Source organism: Canis lupus, chromosome 30 (assembly GCF_003254725.2).
Source record: "Canis lupus dingo isolate Sandy chromosome 30, ASM325472v2, whole genome shotgun sequence".
Lineage (NCBI taxonomy): Eukaryota > Metazoa > Chordata > Mammalia > Carnivora > Canidae > Canis > Canis lupus.
In genome coordinates this window covers 35,508,758-35,530,706 of record NC_064272.1, presented here as the reverse complement: position 1 = coordinate 35,530,706, position 21,949 = coordinate 35,508,758, and the positions used below count along the sequence as shown (strand labels likewise).

At 44.0% G+C, this 21,949-nt stretch overlaps 1 protein-coding gene across 3 annotated transcripts in view; it reads right to left on the bottom strand.

The window, feature by feature from the left end:
- THSD4 (thrombospondin type 1 domain containing 4) overlaps positions 1 to 21,949 on the bottom strand; it is a 564,963-nt gene that overhangs the window by 66,859 nt on the left and 476,155 nt on the right. The window lies entirely within an intron of this gene.

The window sequence follows — 21,949 nt, the reverse complement described above, 5'->3', positions numbered from 1 at the left end:
GTCTCCTGGGGGGCAGGACCCAAGTCACATCTAACAGGCTCAGGAGGGCTTTTACAGAACTTCCCGCACAGTTAATTGAAAGGGAGCTCCGTTAACTCTGTTGGACACCATATACCCCTAGAAGAGAGTGCAGCTTCTATGGCAGAGCTTGAAAACCGGAGAAAAAGGGATTTTAAACATCTCTGAGAACATACTCTTAGATGACACTGGTTATTTCCAAGCACTGGAAAGTATCACGCTGCAAGAAGAGGGCATGAAATTGTTTTTATTTGAAAGGCATTTGTTTGAGAAAACGATGCTTTCTCCAAGCAAAATGTTAGCTCGCCTGGTTAGAAGTTAATTACAGTATTTATTGCTAAAAGCCAGCCTGGAATTTTGGCTTGAATTCTTCCGAGCCTGTGATTTGGGGGAAAAAGGTGGGGGTGGGGGGTGGGGAGGGCGGATTACCTATTCAACCCAAGGCCAGTGAGCTAAAGGTTGATCTGATAACTGCCTATTTCAAAAGGACCCAAGCGATAAGAAATAAGTCCCCGAGGGAGGAAAAAACAAAGCTGTGGTTTTAAATCCAGGAACATTATCTCGGAGCTACAGGAATGTTTGTTACCGAGGATATTGCTAAATGAGGAAATGACTAAAAGGAATAAAGTGATTAGTCGCCTTGATTCTCAAATTAATAATGCCCTTGTCCTTTTGATGTTTTCACTATTCACATATTGGTTTAATTAAAATATTTGGAAGTGGAAGCCCAGTGTAAGCAGAGAAATCCTGCGTTTGATACGCTGCTAACGGACTTGAACTTGAGCATTCTAACCTGTCTCAAAAGCAAACAACATCCTTGTTAGTCGTGTCCCCTCGGCCCCATCTTCAGGGCTGGGTGCCACCGGCTGACTTGTTTGGGCCTCTGGACATCCCCACTAGGTCTTCCAGCTGTCCCCTCCTTGGTGCCCATTTGACCTCGAACTTTGGGTTTCTCCCAAGGCTCCGGCCTCTGTTCTTTGGTTTTCTTCCTCCTGCTGACTGAATCGACTGGTGGGGCTGCAGTGCTCACCCCTGTGTGACTCTCCAGCTTGGTCCCCCCACCTCAGCTCAGACACTTCAATTCCAGATGTCAACAGGTCATGTTCTCGACCTTACTCCCTCCTGCCTCCTTCCAACCCCTGCCCTCCAAGCATTCCTTCTCCCTTCTCTTATCTCCTCCTCTCTCTGCCAGCTCCTCTCCATCTTCCAAGAAAGATATTTAAGTCTACCCAAGCCTTAAAAAAGGAAACAAAACCACATTTTGCCTCAGCCCGGGCACCCCTTAATCTCTCTCCTCCTCTTCACTGTCAAATTTCCTAAATAACATTGACTCTGGCTGCCTTGCACCTGCAGAGGTCAGGAGTCATGTTCTAGACGCTGGGTCTGGCTGTGTCATGTTTGCAGCAGGTTAACCCTTTTTGCTAGGACGGAGGAACCTCTCCCATCCCTCACCTCTGGGGACTTGCATCCCCTGGCCCCTGCCTACCTCTGACCACGCCTCGGGTCCTCCTCTGCCTCCTGCTCTCCAGAGGGAGCTGTTGCTGCAGTCGTTGGCCAGCTCTTTCCCCTCCATGCTATCCCTTGGACAACTCCAACTCAACACTCAGAAGAGATGACTCCTACTTTATAACTTTGGTCTTGATCAACCTCCTGAACTCCAGCACCAGTTTCCCATGGCTTGCTAGAACCTTCCCCGGTACATTTCATAAAGGCCTCCAGTTCAGCATGTCCCAAACCCCACACAGCACTTTTTCTCCCAGTCCTGCTTCCTTCCTGTCCTGGCCCCAGTGTCCTCCCAGTCATTGGGCCGAACACATCTACCTTCCCCCAGCTTTTCCTTTAGCTCCGACATCTAATCAGTTACCAAATCCTATTTCCTGAGCAAACCATATGTATGTAGAACTTCCACACCTCTGGGCCCCTGCCTACACTGTGCTCTGCCCGGAAGGCCTACCCCTTGTGAGGAAGGCACCGTGTGGCCAGGGCTGCCCCGTCTTCAGGCTGGACCTCGCTATCCTCACATGCAAAGTCAGGGGTAGAAAGACAATCTTCAAGCTTTGACTGTCTGGGTGAAACTCCTCACCAGGTCTACCTGTCCACAACCTACTTATCTTTCAAGATTCAGGGCAGCTGCAGCCTCCTTCCAAAGCTTTCTCTGACTCCCTCCCTACCCCACCCCACCTAGAAGTCATGTCTCCTCCTCTGGATTCCTATAACACTTTATATATTTCCTTGACTGAATTTATCACTGATGTACCTCTTTTTTTTTTTTTTTTAAGATTTCACTTATTTATTTGACAGAGAGAGAGCACGCGCACGCACAAGCAGGGGGAACAGCAGGTAGAGGGAAAGGGAGAAGCAGTCCTCCACCCCCGGCATCTAAGCAGAGAGTCTGATGTGGGGCTCGATCCCAGGACCCTGGGATCATGACCCGAGCCAAAGGCAGACACTCAACCGAGCCTCACTGATTACTTCTTATCTGCTCCATTTGATGAACTGACCACACGCTTTTAGAGGGAAAAGGCGTATGTATGTCTAATCTTTTCTAAAGAAGGATTTAAAAATCCTTCTTGTGTATAGTAGGCAACCATGAAATAGTTGTTGAATGAAGACATGAATGAGTGTGAAGTTCTTTCCCTTGATGAAGATAGTTTTTAATTTTCTCCTGGCAGCTGTCCTGAAATAAGGCTGGAGTGGCCAGACTGCCCTGAGAGCTGGAATCACGAGCGGGCTGGCCTGGCCGCTGCTGGAGACATTACTGTGCAAGGAGCTCTCACACATCTCCAGGACAGCAACATCTTACCAAGAATGTGAAGACGGAGGAAATTTTAGTTACAACCCCTCTCGGGCTCCTGTATAGCAAGGAGATCGACTGCCCTTGCAAAGGCTGCTTGGGTTACAGGGGACCCCTCTTCCACCACGGGGCAATGCTTCATTACCAATGGAGGCCACTCAGATGTCTTCCACAGAGAGTGGGGCTGGTTACCTGTGGGGTTTTAGTTTTGCTAATTTAGAGTATGGAAATTGAGGTACCACCACCATCGGCCTCCCTTCTCTCTGTTTTTTTTTTTTTTTTTAATTTTATTTATTCATGAGACACACAGAGAAAGAGAGAGAGAGAGAGAGAGGCTGGTAGAGACACAGGCAGAGGGAGAAGCAGGCTCCATGCAGGGAGCCCAACGTGGGACTCGATCCCAGGTCTCCAGGATCAGGCCCTGGACCGAAGGCGGCGCTAAACCGCCGAGCCACCCAGGCTGCCCGGCCTCCCTTCTCTCATGCAGGGCTCATCTCTCCTTGAAATGAAAATGGAGTATTTGAAGACTCAGGGTGAGGGACAGCTGGCCATTGGCTGATCCTGGGTGCCCACCCTTCCGGCCCTGCTTCTTCCCAGCAGGACCCTTCACTCCTGTCCTACCTGCTCCTTGACTGCCCTTCCATGGCTTGGGATTATCCACGCCCTTTGGTTTCTGCTTTTCCCTTCCAGGCTCTACCCTTTTTTCAAGGCTTGGCTCATATTCCTCCATGTCTCTCTGGCCCTCGATTACTCTGTGTCACTGCTTTCCTTCAGTGTTGAAGACCCAAGGAGGACTTCTACCTTCCCCAGGCCAAGCCCTTTAAATCAGAGCCCACAAAGATGGCTTCGCTATCTACTTCTCACTCCAAGAGCCAAAGGCTCTTTTTGCACAGCTGCACAGCTAGCAGGCCTTGCGGTCTGGATTCAAACCTGGGTTTGGGGCCCAGGGCTCTTGTGGCTTTCACTATATCACGTTAAGTCACTGTAGGCTGGGGCTGTATCAAAGTCCAGGGATCTCCAGGGTCCAGTGCCTGGCTCACAGTGGTTGCTGGATGAATGCATAATAACTCAAGAAATACTTAGCTCTCAATAATTTAGTTTCACCTTATGCGCTACCTTCATCTTGTCACTTAGCAGTTTGTACGAAAACTGTTTCTTTAGGGTGAAATCACTCTAAGTTATGTTAAAAACTTGTTCAGGGCAGCCCAGGTAGCTCGGCGTTTAGCGCTGCCTTCAGCCCAGGGCATGATCCTGGAGACCTAGGATCAAGTCCCACGTCAGGCTCCCTGCATGGAGCCTGCTTCTCCCTCTGCCTGTGTCTCTGCCTCTCTCTCTGTGTCTCTCACGAATAAATAAATAAAATCTTAAAACAAAACAAAACAACCCCAAATTTTTTCATTAAATGAAAAAAAGTTTTTCGTGAAATATTGGCTAAAATGTGCCAAAATCCTTGCCTGTCACCAGAGAGGCAGAAGATGGCTCTGATGGGGTAGAAATGGAGGAGGGTCCTGAGAATTAGGGTTTCTCCCCGCAACTCTCCCAGGAGGTGGAATCTTGACCTGCAGGGGAGCCCCACACTTGTGCTGAAGACCTGCCCTCACTTCAGACCCACTGAGGATGCATTTCTCTTGTGCCATCCCTTCTACACTGCAGGCCCAGATGAGCCATCTTCTGTGGAAGACCAGCAAGAGGTCAAAGGGCAGGAGTGGCTTTAGGCATCTGTCAGAGCACAAGCCCTGGGGGCCTGTCCCTGATGCTACTTAAGACCTCCTTGAAATTATCCCCTCTCTTTGCCTGGTGCCTCAGGTGACAACCACTCTACACTCCTTGCTGGCTCAGGCCACCACCCCGGACGCACCGAGTAAAACATTCAGATGTCAATGGACAGCTGAGCAAAAGACGGCAGCTAATGAAGTATGTTCAACCTCCCTTGGGTTACAAGTTAAAATAATAATGCTGCATCATTTTTCACTTCCAAAAAAATGAAATCATAATACGTGTTAGTTACTTGGGCTACCTGAGGAGACAATCACCTACGAGCAGCGGCCAGAAACCTTTAAAAAAAAAAAATGGGTATCAGATTTGCTCATTCATTCACTTAAACACTTTCTGAACACCTACTATGTGCCCTGTGCTTTGACAGCCGGTAAGAACACAGCAAGGGAGACGTGGAGTTTGCTTTCTTTGACGTAAAGGTTGTTGTTGACGTAAAGGTCTCCTTTATTTGCAGTGGTCAACAAAGGCCTCTCTCAGGAGGTGCCTGAATGTGGGGAAGGAGCCAGCCTTGCGAAAAGCAGGGAACTTCATCCTATAAAAAGGGTCTAGGCTGTGCAAAGGCCCCAAGCTCAGAAGAACTTGGTCTGAAGAAATGCCAAGAGGGCTGGTTGATGGCTTTTGTTCTCATGAAAAGAGGTGACTATGGCTACCCTTTTGGAGGTGGGCAGGCAGGAGGTGGCAATAATATGCTCAAGTGCTAGCGGAGCTGGCTCTCATAAGAATCAAGAAACTTATAAGGCTGAGTCCCCAAATTCATAAATTGTATTATTAAATCTAATTATTTATTGTATTATTAAATCTAATACAATTTATAAATTTATGAATAAATATACAATATTTGTGAATAATATACAATATTATTTATTTATTGTATTATTAAATCTAATACAATTTATGAATGTTCCTTCCCTGGCCCTCTGATTCCCCGCACATAAAGTGTTAGGCTTGAACTGAAAGGTCTCCAGCATCCCTTTGAGTGAAAATTTCTCTTAAACGATGAAATTTAGTTAAAATAATGAATTTGACATGATGACATGAATCAATTAACTTAAGAGCTTAAATACGGCGATGCACTCCAGAGACACCATGGCTGCCTCCTCCTCCTGCCTTCTCCTTGGGCCTGGGACAGCACTCCAGGCTGCAGTGACGGGTGCTGGGAGGCCACCGATGAGGTAGTGCCCTCAGGGAAGAACCCCGGACAGCAGGTGGAGCAACCCATGGGAAAGCCTGACTCTGGGGGGGGGGTGGGGGGGAGTGTGTGCGGGTGGAAAGGCACAGCCAGCCAAGGTTGGAAGACCTTCAGCTCAGAAGACTTCAGCCGGGCAGGAGGCCTAGTGGGGTCCACTTGGTCTGAAGACACTTGTCAGATTTGATTTATTGGCTGTACCCGTGTTACCTCTGGTAGCTTTATTTTCCATGTGGTTTTCATCAGAACAATTTTTTTTTTTTAAATCACAGAAGTAATTCATTAAACAAAAAAATTAAGCATTCTAAAACTAAAAATCCAGGCACAGAGTCTGACTCTTGATTTCGGCTCAGGTTGTGATCTCGGGGTTGTGAGATCGAGCCCTGCATTGGGTTCTACGTTCAGCAGGGAGTCTGCTTGAGATTCTCTCTCCCTCTGCTCCTCCCCACCACGTGTACACATGCGAGCTCTTCCTCTCTATCTCAATAAAAATAAAATAAAATAAAATAAAATCTTAAAAAAAAAAGCAAGAAATCAATGTTCTCACTTCTCCCATCAGCCTCAACCTCACTTCTGTCCACGAGGACCACCACTTTTCACAATTGGTACATACTCTTCCAGACCTTTCTGTGCATGTGCAGACATAGACCTATACATAGTTATGTATCATTTCATAGAGTACATGTTTAGTACAAAAAGGGGACCCTAGGATAACTTTTTTTTTTTTAAGCCTAGTTCCTTTCAAGGATCTTCATTCCGTGTCGTGGAACATAGAGGGTCTCCATTATTTGGAGTCCCGTGGCTGAAGCGTGTTTCATAGGATGAGAATACAACATAAGACCGCTTTCCTATTATTGGGGGTGGTTAGTATGCATTTAATTTTTGTTCTGCTTATAAAACTGGTTGCAATGGACATTCTTGCCCAGGTCTTTCTTTGTGATCCTAAAGGACTAGTTTAATTTACAGGGCTCCCAGCAGTGGAAGGCTTTGCACACCATGGTATTACACACTTGAGATCTATCAACTAGTTGTGTGTCCTCTCCCACACCACATTTTCACCTGCATTTAAAATTTCTGCAATCTGCAAAAATTGTACTGCGACACTTTGCAGTTTTCTGACCACTGATGGGATTAGATATCTTTTCACATGGTTTTAGATTACTGGCATTTTTCCCTCTATGGAGCACTTGATTATATCATTTGTCTGTTTTGCACTGGGTTATTTTACCTTTTCTTAGTGAATTGTAGGAGCTTTCCCCAATATTAAGGGTATTAGTCATGAGCCCTCTGCCTGTTACATATCAAAAATATCATATTTGGTCTATTGTCTTTAATAGAGTCTTTAGACCTAGAGAATCCTCTATATTTTTTTGATTAAGTCAAACTTGTATCTTATTAATGCTTACAGAGACCAAAAGTTTTTTTTTTTGTTTTTGTTTTTGTTTTTGTTTTTTTTACCAAAAGGGTTTTAGAAAGTCGGGATCCCTGGGTGGCGCAGCGGTTTGGCGCCTGCCTTTGGCCCAGGGCGCGATCCTGGAGACCCAGGATCGAATCCCACGTCGGGCTCCTGGTGCATGGAGCCTGTTTCTCCCTCTGCCTGTGTCTCTGCCTCTCTCTCTCTCTTTCTGTGTGACTATCATAAAAATAAATAAATAAATAAATAAATAAATAAATAAATAAAAAGAAAGTCTCTCCTCCCCACATGATTTAAAAATATTCAACTCAGGTCTTTTTATAGATTTCATTATCCTACGTTTACTTCTGGTGTATTTGTAGTTTTTATATTGGTAGAGATTGTGACACAGAAATCTAATTTTACTTTTCCTTTCATAATCATAATTATCCTAAGGCTGATTATTGAGTCATCCAACCTTCCTCCAATTACCTAAAATATACCTTTTATCATATGCTAGGATCTTGCATTTACAGTCGATTTCCAGACTACTTCATTTCTTTGCAATCTCCTTGGCATCCCTGGGTTGGCCCCATACTGTTTTAATTGCCATAGGCTTCTAAACTTTTGATACCTGGTACGAGACGTTCTCCCTTCCACTACGTGTTCTTTCTAGTACGATATTTTAGAGAAAATACTAGCTATCTAGCTTCTTAAAAACTTCAGAGAGGAGATTCCCCTCCCTTATGCCTCAGAATGATTCATATCTTGTCACCAGAAAGATGTGATGGTTCATAAATACCCAATAATATTTCCCCCTCAAATACGTAACTCAAATGCAGGTTTTGCAAACATCGTAATTTGCAAAATCCCAAGTATTCATCAGTAGTATCAAGGTTGCTCTGTCGTCTTCCTCTCATTCTGTATGGTGCATTTTGGATCCCAGTGACCTGGATTCTACATCATTCCTACTCTGCGGTGTCTGTAATCACCACTTTTTTCTCTTTTCATCTAAGTCCTAAATGCATACTCTTCCTTTACAGCAGAGCCTCTCTCCATCTCTTACTGCCCCCCCCCCCCTTCCTCGGCAGGTTGGCAGAAGTCTGCTCAGAGAATAGTGTGTTTATGTCTAGGCTTCATGCATCCAATTTCCCCAAGCAGGTGCTTCCCTTCATTTTCCTGAAATGAATGTGAGTCTGCCTGCCGAAGCCTGTGTCCCAGCACGCTCCCCCTCCCACTGGCTGCTTCCTAGATCTCTTCTTCATGCGCCCTCACAGATGTCCCTCCCATCACTGTTCTCCATCCTCCTCTTCTGTGCTCCCATCTCAACGCCTCTGGGACAGCTGTGCCACCTAGTTTTCCCATGTGTTTCTTTTGAAGCTCTCCAATTTAATATCCCTTCTGGGATTCTCACTGGTGTACCTCTCTTCATATTTGCCCTTTGCACCTAATAGCTTGTAGCCGTGCTTTTCACAGTGGCTACCCTAATTTCTCCTTTGGCTTCCTTGCCCCTTTAACACCGGATGATCAAAGGACGCTCCTCCCTTTCTTTCCTGTTCTGCTGCCCCAGAAGCTCTGCATTCTGAAGATTGCCCCTCAATGCACATGTATTTCTGATTCCCCTGGAATCTGTGCTCTGATCTGCCTGGACACTTGCTTCAGTGGACTTAGTTCCCTGGGAGTGGTTTCGGACCAACCTGAGGCCTCCCTGCCACTTCCCTTCTCACCTCCCTGCAGATTCTGCGTGTCTCTGCTTGCCACAAGGCAGTGTGGTGTGGCGGGGTGGGAGGAAGCATGGCTTCTGGTCTGCTAGGATTTGGTGTTATTTCTCCTTCTAGTTACGCTTGTATTAATGTTTGGTTATTTTCTGTCCTCAAGCTATACAGAGGGTGTGATTTTTGGGTAGTTTCGTTTTCCCCTTTTTTGGGTCTATATTGTTTGTGGAGGAAATACTGGGAGGTGGCCACCTAGCTGCCTCCACTATATTCAGCTACCTGGAGGTGCCCATGTTATTCTTTTTTTTTTTTTTTTTCTGAGGTTTCATTTATTTATTTGAGAGGGAGAGAGAGAGGACACGAGTCAGAGGAGGTGCAGATGGAAAGGGAGAGAGAATCTCGAGCAGACTCCACACTGAGCTCAGAAGCCAATGCGTGCAGGGCTCGATCCCACAACCCTGAGATCATGACCTGAGTTGAAACCAGGAGTCAGAGGCTTAAACAACTGAGCCACCTGGGCACCCTCATGCTATTCTTTTTTTTATTTTTTAAAAAGATTTTACTTATTTATTCATGAGAGACACACACAGAGAGAGAGGCAGAGACACAGGCAGAGGGAGAAGCAGGCTCCATGCAGGGAGCCCGACGCGGGACTCCATCCTGGGACTCCAGGATCAGGGCCTGGGCAGAAGGCAGGCACTCAACCACTGAGCCACTCAGGGACCCCCCTGTGTTATTCTTTTAAATGATAATAGCCACCATAGAAGAACTGTTTCAATAGACTAGATACTTATATAATAATAGTAAAACTAGCTAATATTTATTGAGGATTTACTATGTGCTAGGTACATCCTAAATGCTTTTCCTGTATTAACTGGTGTCCTTATCCAACCACCGTATCAGGTAGATAGCTCTAGTATTCACATTTTACAGAGAAGCTGAGTTACTTGCCCAGCATGCATATATTAGCATATATAATCTTCACAAAGTCTCCAGGTAGGCATCATTACCTTATCTTATAGACGAAGAAATGGAGGCTCAGATAGGCAAAGTAACTTGCTCGGGGTCACAGAGCCTAAGACACAAAGCTGGGATTGACCTTGGTTCCAAAGCCATTCTCTCCACTTGTGAAGGAAGAAGAAAGGAGCGTGTGTGCTAGACCCTGGGTGTGCAGTGCAGAAGCTGTTCTTAGACGTGGGGATTGTGACTGTCTAGCCAGGGTGGGAGTCAGGCCACCCTCTGCCGTGGTCCCTGCCATGTCTCCCTTCACAAAGGGCTCAGGTACAGCGGTAGAGATAACCGAGGTGGGGGCCTCTCCAGAGTCCTCCTTTCCACTGTGAGATCGTGCCTTGCTTTTACAGAGCTACAGTCTGCCTTCTTTTGGGGCATGTCCAGGTGGGCCCCTCTCCGGCAAGGGTGGGGAATGGACACAGGAGGGGGACTTGCGGGGATTTCTGGAGAGGAGAGGTTATAGTCTGCCAGCCTCTTGACTGGGCTTGATAAGCTACAGAGATAGCAATATAGGACCAGGATCTCACTCAGGGGATCGAACCTGGCTCTGACCTAGCTTCTGATCCAGCGGCCCAGTGGCACAATATAGAGTACAGAGGAACATATTAAAATGCACCATGACTGTGCCATCAGCAAACCTACCACTACAGGACTCGTGACAATCGAACACCTGGGTCCCAGGCAGATAAATGATATAGACGAGAGAATCTGTAGATGAAGAGATGCTTAAAGGACCTAAATAAGACTAAACCACAAGGTCCTGGGGTGTACAGCTGGGCAACAGCATCATAAACAAATGTAAGGAAGTGATTTCTCTACAAGTCAGGAGAGAAAGCGAGGGGGCGGAGATTTCAACAGGGCCTGTTAATTCTTTACCCCATAATAACTAAGTTTTTAAAATTTTTATTTATTTTTATTTTTTATTTATTTATTTTATTTATTTTTTTAACTCACTAAGTTATACACTTGTTTTGTGGGATTTGGAGGTGGGCAGGCGGAAGGGAGCTATGAGGATACAGAATAGCATGTGAGCTCAAGAGGTATAGAAGGAAAAGTTTGAACTAAGACACAGGGGTGGCTGGCAATTCCACACACACACCAGCTCTTCATGTACCCCTCTGCTTCCCCTGGCCTGCTCCACCTACAGGTCATCCCAGCGGCCAGGTGCACTCGGGTTCTACGTGGATGCCACGGGGTGTTCTGTGTGGTTTGTTCTGGCCCTGTAGGGCCTATTATGTACTGCTCCAAGTCGGGCTTCTCCTGACAGAGAATGGTCCTGACAATACATAGTGATCACAGCATGTTCTGAAAACGCAAGTCCAGGACACATGCACGTTTCCTTGGGACACAGGAACACTGGTAGCTATCGTTACACTCTTCTGTTTGTTCGTCTGTTTGTTTTTTATGGCTCTTTTGTTTGGGAGCCAAAGTTTTCACTCCGTTAAAAACTGAAATAATATTTGTATTATTTCTCACAACTGGATGCGAATCCACAATTATTTCAATCAAAATTTCGATTGAGCTACACAGAGAAAGGGAAAAAGAAGTCATGGGGAAACACGTTGAATAAGTTGAAGGAAGAGGTATAATTCTGGAAAAGCTTAGCCATGTTAAAAGAAAATATGATGACCTAAAGTCATGCTTACAAAGCTGCTTACAAAGCAGCTCCTTACAGGGTGGCAAGCCTTTGTTAAAAGTCATCAGAAGCCGTGTTCTGGGAGCAACTGATGAAAAGCCCACCAGATAGAAGTCTGTAAATCTGTAGGGTAAAGTATAACGTAAAGAGAAAAGTACAGGAGGAGAGATGGAACCATCCAGAACTAGGTGAATTGCTGTGGAAGTACAAGAAAGATAAATTTGCTAGAACATAAATGAAAAGCCACTCAATGGCTGATGGCTTTTCTGAACAGAGCAGCCGAGGGACAGCCTTTCCCAGCTGGTCTCACCAAAGGGTCAGCCTTCATGTGAAGATCTCTGCACGGTGTCTCCGCTCAGAGCCCCATGATTGACACCGGCTGTGCTCCTCCCTTTCTCCCTCCAATTCAAAGTCTTCTGTTGCCAGTGGACCCAAGGAGACAGATGGTGGGACTTGGTGCTCCTTGCCCTGCTGCCCCACCAGAAGGCATGTGTGGATATATGGATCACTGCACAATACTTCCTGCCAACGAATTCTTCTGGCCTTCCACATCTTTGATGGTGATGAGAACTGCCTAGCTACTTGAGTGTGTGTGTGTGTGTGTGTGTATGTGTGTGTGTGTATGGGGGAGAGGGTTCTTGCTTTTCCTCTCCCGTAGGCTCTCTTTTCCTCCAGCATCCCCAAGTCCTGAAATCAATCGTGGTTAACATCAGGATTGATTCAGTCTTTACATGAACCTGTGACTAAACACCTAGAACCACTGCAAGAAATTTGAGACATTTTTTAATCCACTCTCATTATTGGTTGAGGAAACTTTAAGTGTTTTTCCCCCCGATTGATTGGAGGGCTTTTTTTTTTTAAAGATTTTATTAATTTATTCGTGAGAAGCACAAAGAGAGAGGCAGAGATAGGCAGAGGGAGAAGCAGGTTCCCTGCGAGGAGCCCAATCAGGGATTCAATCACAGGACCCCAGGATCACAACTTAAGCCAGAGGCAGATGCTCAACCGCTGAGTCACCTAGGCGTCCCCTCAATTGGAGGTTTTATGGAATTATAATTCCAGAATAGTGAGTTGTAAAAAAAAGGGTCTATCCAACTAACTACTTAAAAGATAGATTTGAATATGAAATGTCACCCACGTTAGTGTTTCCAAATTGTCTTCCCTGGAACGTGCATCCCTCCAGACACCAGGATGCAGAAGGTATCTTCCTGCCAGAAGCAGAACCAGTGAACCTGGTCTGCAGCCACCAAGTGTCACTTCTCTCCTCCACACTATCTCCTGCTCCATCTCTAAGAAACCCTCAGATGCCAGAGCTACCCAGAGCTCTCCAGGTACAATCCGCCAGGCACAGAGGAGATGCAGGGGGGCGGGCAGCTGGAGAGACTGGCTCTGACTGCCGAGCTGAGCTCACCACAGCCGGCTCCTGACCTCCAGCTCACTGGTAGCTCCTCACATCCTGCAGAGCTAAATCTTACAACACGGTGAATGGAAAAAAAAATCCAGTGGAAAAAAATGTGTCCTGCCGTAAAGCAGCCTTTGTCTACCTAAATCTCCTTGGCATCCAGCAAAGTAAAAAGGGCAAAAAAAGTTCTGAAGTGTTCTGAAGGATGGCCTGGGAGCATAATTCCAGTAAGATGACCTCATAATCTCTATAATTCTCAAAACCCAAAGCAGCAATTCCGCTTCGAATAATGGAAAAATCAAAATTAGACTCAAATGTTCTCTTATATGCGTACATACACCCACGTGTCATTTATCAGTTTGTGCCTGGATGTTCTGGAACATTCATTTGTATATATTAATGTCCCGGTATTTTGTTGCCTTTAAACTAATTATATGGGAAACTGACTTTATTGAGGCTCTGGTCACTTGAAGAAAAGAACACACTTGTGTTACTTGTTGGTGAATGTCCCAGCCGGAATTTTGTTACCCCTTGTGGGGAGGTTAAACATTCCAGCCCAGCCATCCTGCCACTTCGGGTTACTCAGGCTTTCACCTGGACAACATGGTCTTTGGGAATCTTGATCTTTGTTTGGATTTGACCTTTTGGTGGATGTGCAGTGCTAAGGCTTCATGTAGTTATTGCCCTTGAAAAAGAGACTGTCCAGCTGCCCTGAGTCCAACTGGTGGTTCAATAACCCACACTGGCTGTCACCAGGAATCCCCAGAGCAAGGCTACCCAGTGCAAGGCACAGGACAGAATGTTAATCTCCCACACCCTATAAAAAAGAGAAACTCTTTTCAGGGGAGAGAAGGAGAAAGAGAGGCACACTTCAAGCCCCCACTAGTGAAAGGGGTCATGTGTTGAGAGCCCGTGAGGTGCCAGCTACTCATCTATGAGTATCATATGCAGTCTAATCCTTTCAGGATCCCCATTTTATAGATGAGGACAATAAAGGCCAGGGAGATGAAACAATCTGAATGAGGCTGGGCAGCCAGGGAGTGATGACACTGGAACTCAGCCAACTCTGCCTGGGTTCAATGTCTCTGTTCCTTTCTCTCCAGACAAGCTGTCTCTTAATGATGAGTTGACACCTTGGCAGTCCCAGTCTTTAGCCAGGTGAGTAAAGAATGACACACCCACAGTGGGGAAGGATGGGCTGATAATCAAGGAAGGAGAGTGTCTAAGTTTCCTACTGCTGCTATAACAAACTACTATAAACTTAGTGGCTTAAAGCATCACACATTTATGATCTTGTAGTTCTGGGGGATCAGAAGTCTGAAATGCATCTCACTGGATTAAAATCAAAGTGTTGGAAGGTGCTTCTTTATGGAAGTTCCAGGGAATGATCCATTTCCTTGTCTTTTCCAGGTTCTACAGCCACATTCCTTGCATTCTTGGCTTGGGGATTCCTCCATCACCAAAGCCAGCAGTGAAGCACCTTCAAATCTCTGACTCCAACTTGTCTGCCTCCCTCTTCTTTCTTATGATTACATCATATCCATCTGGATAATCTTGTCATAGACCTTGATTAAAAATTTTAATTCCATCTGCAACTTACATACCCATTTGCCAAGTAACCTAACATGTATATGGGTTCCAGGGAATAGGATATGGGCATCTTTGGGAGGCCTATCAATATGGCTCTGCCTCCTCCCAATTTTACTTGAGGTTGGGTGATGGTGGCACTCGGGTCCCCAAGTCCATCTCTGGCATGTGTACTGACCTCTTGCTCCACTGTGCTAGACAATAACTTTGTGAAAGTCTATAAAAATAGATTCTAGCATCATCCCAGCAGGGAGGAGCAGGAGCTGCAGCTCTGTAGGGACCTGGCTCTTCAGCAAGGATTCTGAGTTGATGCACAGTCATCCCAGAGAGGGAGCCAGTGATGCTAAAGAAGACAGTTCCACCAGGTGGTCTTAAAAATGGGAGGTTTAAACCCCAAATAACCAAAGCAATCTTGAGAAAGAAGAACAAGGCCAGAGGTTTCACAATTCCAGATTTCAAGATATACTACAAAACTACAGCAATCAAAACAGTAAGGTACTGGCATGAAAATAGGCACATAGATCAATGGAATAGAATAGAGAGCCCAGAAATAAACCCACATGAATGCAATCAATTTATCTATGACAAAGGAGGCAAGAATATACAATGGGTGCACCATGGTCAATAAATGGTGCTGGGAAAACTGAACAGCTACAGGCAAAAGAATGAAACTGGACCACTTTCTTACACCATACACAAAAATTAACTCAAAATGTATTAAAGATCTAGATGTGAGACTTGAAACTATAAAAATCCTAGAAGAAAACATAAATAGTAATACCTTTGATATAAGCCTTAGCAACATTTTTCTAGATATGTCTCATGAGGCAAGGGAAACAAAAGCAAAAATAATCTATTGGGACCACACCAACTAAAAAGCTTCTGCACAGTAGAGGAAACAATCAACAGAACCAAAAGGCAACCTATGATATGGGAGAAGATATTTGCAAATGACATATCTGATAAAGGCTTAATATCCAAAATCTGTAAAGAAATAAACTCAACACGCAAAAAACAAATAATCCAGTTAAGAAACGGGCAGAGGACTCAAATAGGCATTTTTCCAAAGAGGACACATGAAAAGATGCTCAATATCACTCATCATCAGGGAAATGCAAATCAAAAGCAAAATGAGTTACCACCTCATACCAGTCAGAATAAGCTAGAATTAAAAAAGATAAGAAAGAACAAGTGTGGGATCCCTGGGTGGCACAGTGGTTTGGCACCTGCCTTTGGCCCAGGGCGTGATCCTGAAGACCCGGGATCGAATCCCACGTTGGGCTCCCGGTGCATGGAGCCGGCTTCTCCCTCTGCTTGTGTCTCTGCCTCTCTCTCTCTCTCTCTCTTATAAATAAATAAAAAAATTAAAAAAAAATAAAATCTTTAAAAAGAAAGAACAAGTGCTGGTAAGGAAGGATATGGAGAAAAAGGAACCCTCGTGCAGTGCTGGTGGGAATATAAATTGCCATAGCTACTGCGGAAACAGTATGGAGGTTCCTCAAATATTGAACGTAAAAATATGGGATCCCTGGGTGGCGCAGTGGTTTGGCGCCTGCCTTTGGCCCAAGGCGCGATCCTGGAGACCCGGGATCGAATCCCGCGTCGGGCTCCCGGTGCATGGAGCCTGCTTCTCCCTCTGCCTGTGTCTATGCCTCTCTCTCTCTCTCTGTGTGTGACTATCATAAATAAATAAAAATAAAAAAAAAATTAAAAAAAAACTAAACGTAAAAATACCATATGATCCATTAATTCCACTACTGGGTAGTTAATCCAGAGAAAATGAAAACACTAATTTGAAGATATATGCACCTTTAAGATTACTGAAGCATTATTTACAATAGCCAAGATACGAAAGCAACCTGAGGGTCCATTGATAGATGAATGGATAAAGATGTAGCGCGCGCGCGCACACACACACACACACACACACACACACACACACTGACAATGGAATATTAGCCAAAAAAAGAACAAGATCTTGGCCATTTGTAACAACATGGATGGACCTAGAGGGTAGTGAAATAAATCAGACAAAGAAAGACAAGACCATATGATTTCACTTATTTGTGGCATCTAAAAAACAAAACAAAACAAAACAAAACAAATGAACCAAGTGGAAACAGATCCATAAATACAGAGAACAAACTGATGGTAGTGGGGCTGGGGGCTGGGGGCTGCGCAAAGTGACTGAAGAGGAGTGGGAGATACAGGCCTCTAGTTATGGAACGAAAACGTCACGGGGATGAAAGGTACAGCATAGGGAATGCAGCCAATGGTTTTGTAATAGTGCTGCAGGGTGACGGATAAGTAGCAAGACCTGCGGTGAACACAGCATAATGGAGAGACTTGCTAAAAGCACTATATGTTGTGTACCTGAAAGTAACATAACATTATGTTTTTTATACTTAAATTAAAAAATACTTAAGATAAAAAAAAAAGGGAGGCTCAGAGACACATATGTAATTATCCATCCATCATAAAACCTCATTTATACCACCAGGGCCAAGAGAGAGCCTTTCTGCAAATATCCCTATGCCTGGCCTTTTGATTTATTTTTCTCTTTATTTTTTCCTTTAACATTGACTTCAGTGGTTAATTGAATCTGATTCAACTGGCATTAAAAAAAAACCCTTAATTGGAGAAAGGCTTGGGCATTTATCCCATTTTATGGATCACCAGTGGGAAGGTCAAAGAGGCAGATTTTGGCTGAGTAGAAAAGACTTTTGAACAATCAGAACTGTTTATGGTTGAAGAGGCTGCCTCATGAGGAAGTCAGCTCTGTGCCTCTGTGTTCAGGGAAGGTGGTGTTAGTGGATTGGGTTCAAACAGAGCTCCAGACAGGATTCTAGACTCAACCGAAATGGAGAGAAGCAGCACCTGGAGAATCGTCCCTAGATGAGGAACTAGCATTCTTACATGCACCCTACTCTTAGTTCCCATGACCTCAATGAACATGATAAGGATTTCGTCCACTTTATGGATAAGGGAACCGAGAGGAGACTTGGCCCCAGGTACTCAGCACTAGGAGGACAGCCCAGTCTCCTGGCATTTAGGCCCCACACGCCTTTCTGCCTGGGAGTGAAGCCTGGATGCTCTTGGCTCTCCTTCTTGGCTTGCTGATTTTATGATAGCACTGAGGGTGGAGGCAGCTTTCTATAACATTTTGTTTAAACCTCTTACCACTTCTATCATTCCCTTGTGAGGAGAAGGAGATTCAAAGAATTTGAAAAACATGCCCGAGGGGTGGATACAGAATTCAAAGACCGACTGAGCCTCCAAGTCCAGGGCTCTCTCTGCTTCCCCGTCCTGGATGCTGCTTCCCAGTGCTCCCAAGCACCTTGAGGAAGCCAGTGATGGCTTTCAGAGCAGGAAGTCTACACCAGCTCCAAAATCCATCCTTGGTCTGACTGCACACATCCACTTGAGGATACTAAAAGGATAAGCACTTTTGGAAGTTAAAGGCATTTTCGTAGAAATTTCCACTAGGAGGATTATTACTCTTTTGGGTCACTTTAGGCACTGTTTGTGTATCAGGATCTCAGTGAGGAGGAATTGAACTGAAGGTCTCTGCATGTCCTTATGTGAAGAGATTCAGGGTGTAGGATCCCTGGCACTTGCCTGGCACCCATTGATGGACAGAAGACTTTCATGTACATTATCTCATGGACCGGCTGGCATGGAGAGGAGGCAGTTAAATGACCTGCTCTCCAGAAAAGCCAGATGCGTGTGATTCTGGAACATCTGTCACAACTGGAAATGGAAATGTCAAAGTGAATGACTAAAAAGAAATAAGTAATGGACAGAGGGTGATTATTCCAAGATGTTAACATTTTGCCCTCAAAAGTAGGTTTTTAAAAATTCATGAAAAGAAAGAAAAAACAACTGAGAGTATTAAACAGGTAACTTAATAGAAAAGCGTTATTCTTTTTAATTATAAAGGTTTTAATTCTCCTCTTTCCCCCCATTATTTCTGCTAATAAGCTTGTCGACGGGGCTGGAACTGATTATGAAAGGCTGGGAACAGATTTTATTACCTGGAATCACATTTTTTACACATTAGCATTTTACTTTTGGTTTTATGAATCAAATGCAATATGGAGGTTCTAAAAGTTAGGACACAATTCAGATATTATTTCAGGATTACTTCATTTGAGCATGTAGTAGATACATACATCTGTAGGGTGAAGTCTGGGTCCTGATAATTCTACACAAACCCTTACAGGCAGAGAGGAAAATGTTCTTTGCAACCTTTGGGAACTATAGAGAAATTAAGGGAAGAATTCTGGATGTGGCTTAAGATAGAAGGCTGGATTCTAAAGGCTTCCCACCAGTCAGTAAATCAAAGTCACGTGCTAAGTGGCTTATTGCATGCAGAGCATCCAGCTGGGCACTGTGGAGCATCAGGAAGAAAAGGGGAAATACAGACTTTCACTCAAGGAGCTTTCATTATTAAAAGGGAACATAGAAGAAATTATTACATAGGATATGTACAAACATGTGTGAATAGAAGCTGTAACTGAAGTCATGACTATAGCCTAAAACAGACCCAGCTCCTATCACTCAATGAACATCTGTTGAATGAATGAATGAATGAATGAGTATAATCTGCATATAGGCACTCAGATATTTCTGACTGATTGATGGTTGATACAGATGAGTTTTTAAAAAAATATTTTATTTATTTGAGAGAGAGAGCACATAGGAAGAGGGAGAAGCAGACTCCCCACTGAGCAGGAAGCCTGACCTGGGGCTTGAACCCAGGACTCTGGGATCATGACCTGAGCTGAAGGCAGATGCTTAACTGACTGAGCCATTCAGGACACTGATACAGATGAATTTCTGAGATGTTATTTGTTAAGGTTGGTTTGTGAGCTCTGTCATTTAAGTGGTGGCTCATTTTCCTCCCTGAGTGCCATCAGGAGAAGCAATGATGCCCTGGTTATGGCCTCCTGATTCAAACAGCCAAGACCCCACAATTTTGAAAATTTAAAGTCGATTAGCATAATTTTTCATATAAAATAAATTCTTCTTGAAAACAGCAGGACAGGGCAGCCCGGGTGGCTCAGCGGTTTAGCGTCGCCTTCAGCCCAGGGCGTGATCCTGAAGTCCTAGCATCAAGTCCCGTGTCGGGCTCCCTGCATGGAGCCTGCTTCTCCCTCTGCCGGTGTCTTTCTCTCTCTGTCTCTCATGAATAAATGAATAAAATCTTAAAAAAAAAAAAAAGAAGAAAACAGCAGGACATAACAACATTAAGAGGTAAACTGAATAGTCCTACAGAACAAGCAATTAAGGAAAATGAACACTCAGGAAGACACTGGCAGCTTAATTTTTATTCCCCAGTGTTTTTTTTTTGCCACTATCTACCCTTATGCTTAGAATTGACTATGAAACATTTCTCAGCTAAATGTTGGAATGAGGAATGAGCCCAATTGTGGCACTTGTTAACAGGCAGGGTATGTGACTGTCCCTTGTCCTGGGTCATCTGCATTCTCCTCTAAGATGATCAACTTCAGGTGAAGAATACAGAAGTTGTAGAGGATAGAAGTTAGATACTATAGAATAGAGAAGAATAGAGAAGATATAACTCGCAGCTAGTTTTCAGCTCTCTGAGGCATTCATTTAGTGCAAGTTGGCAAATGGTAGCCCACGGGCCAAATCTGGCTTGTTGTCTATTTTTGTAAATAATGTTTTATAGGAAACCAGTCACTGCTCTCATACTAAATAGCAGAGTTGAGTCTGGTGGAGAACATATTGTGCACAAAGCTTTAAAATATTTACTCTCTGGCCTTTATAGAAAAAAAAATCTAGTATAGTAGTGCTGGAAATCTTCCCTTTACCCTAATGCCACTTTTCTCCCCAAAGAGTGAAAACAATGGAATTCATCATCACTATCACTACCACCCGCACCAACATCATCATTATCACCACCACCACCACCATCAATCACCATCACCATCACCACTGCTACCACTACAACCATCACCACGACCACCATCACTATCACCTCCATCATCACCACCACATACCACCATCACCATCACCACCACCCACACCAACATCACTACCGTTGGTATCACCACATGAATCACTGCCACCACCACTGCTACCACTACCACCATCACAAAACCATCACCACCACGACAACCACCACCACCATCACCAACAACACAACTTTACTTTCTAGCAAGCATGGCTCCAGGGATTTTTCCTTTCTCTGTCCTTCCAACCTAAACTTAGTTATATGGTGTTTGTGGGCAAAAGGCCACATCACTTTCTCTGTCCCCAATGTGTTCTGGTTTCACAGTTTATACAGAAAGACAAGTACTGAAGTGAAGAAAGAAGAGTCCTTTGGCCATTTCAAGACAAAGATACCCTTATGTAGAGGGACAGCTGTCACCTTTTTTTGTTTGGTATAAAGCCTACAGCTCTGATTCAATCAGTGCAGAGTAGGAGAACACTTTTCCTATTTTTCTTGCTCACTCCAACTCCTGAAATCCTGAAGGTCACATTCTCCAAAGCAATAAAATCAGAAATTAACAGCACAAATATAATCCATGTAAATAAACACCTTAAATAATTTGGGCTAAAAAGTAAATCAAAATTATACCTAATGGATATGGAGTTTCAGTTTTGGAAGACAGAAGCTCTGGGACTGGGTGGTGGTGATGGTTGCATAACAGTGTGATTACATGTAATGCCACTGAACTGTACTCTTAAAATGGTTATAATGATAAATTTTACATCATATATACTTTACCACCTTTTTAAAAAAAGTTAACATTAGGGAGGCAAAGTAAAGGGCATATAGGAACTCTACTGTCTTTTGCAATTCCTCTGTAAATATAACATTATTTCACAATAAAAAAGCTTTAAAAAACTATACATACTCCATTTACTTAGAACAGTGTTTCTAAAGTGGGAATGTTTGAGACCCTTCCAGGGGATCTGTGATATCACGTTTGTTTCATAATAATGCTAAGATGTTATTTGTCTTTTTATCCCCTCTCATTCTCTCATGAACATCAAGAAAAGAGATTATTATTTTTTTTAAGAAAAGAGATTATTGATATGGTTTCCACATTGCAATTAATCTTTAAGAAACTATCACTTTTCTAGTTTGGTGGAGCACCAAAGGAAAAGATCCACAATTATCTAAAGATTAAGAAACTTCATTCTTCATTTTCCAACTATGTATCTACATGAAGCCAGATTTTATTCATATACTTCAGCCAAAACAAGGTACCACAAAGGACTGTGTACAGAAGCAGATATGAGAATCCAGGGGTCTTCTATTCAGCCAGATATTAAAAGAGATTTGCAAAATTGTAAAATAATGACTCTCTTCTCAAATTTATCTTTTGTCTTGGGAAATTCTTTCAGAAAGCTTTTATTACATAATGAGTTTATGATTGTTATTTAAAAATGAATCAA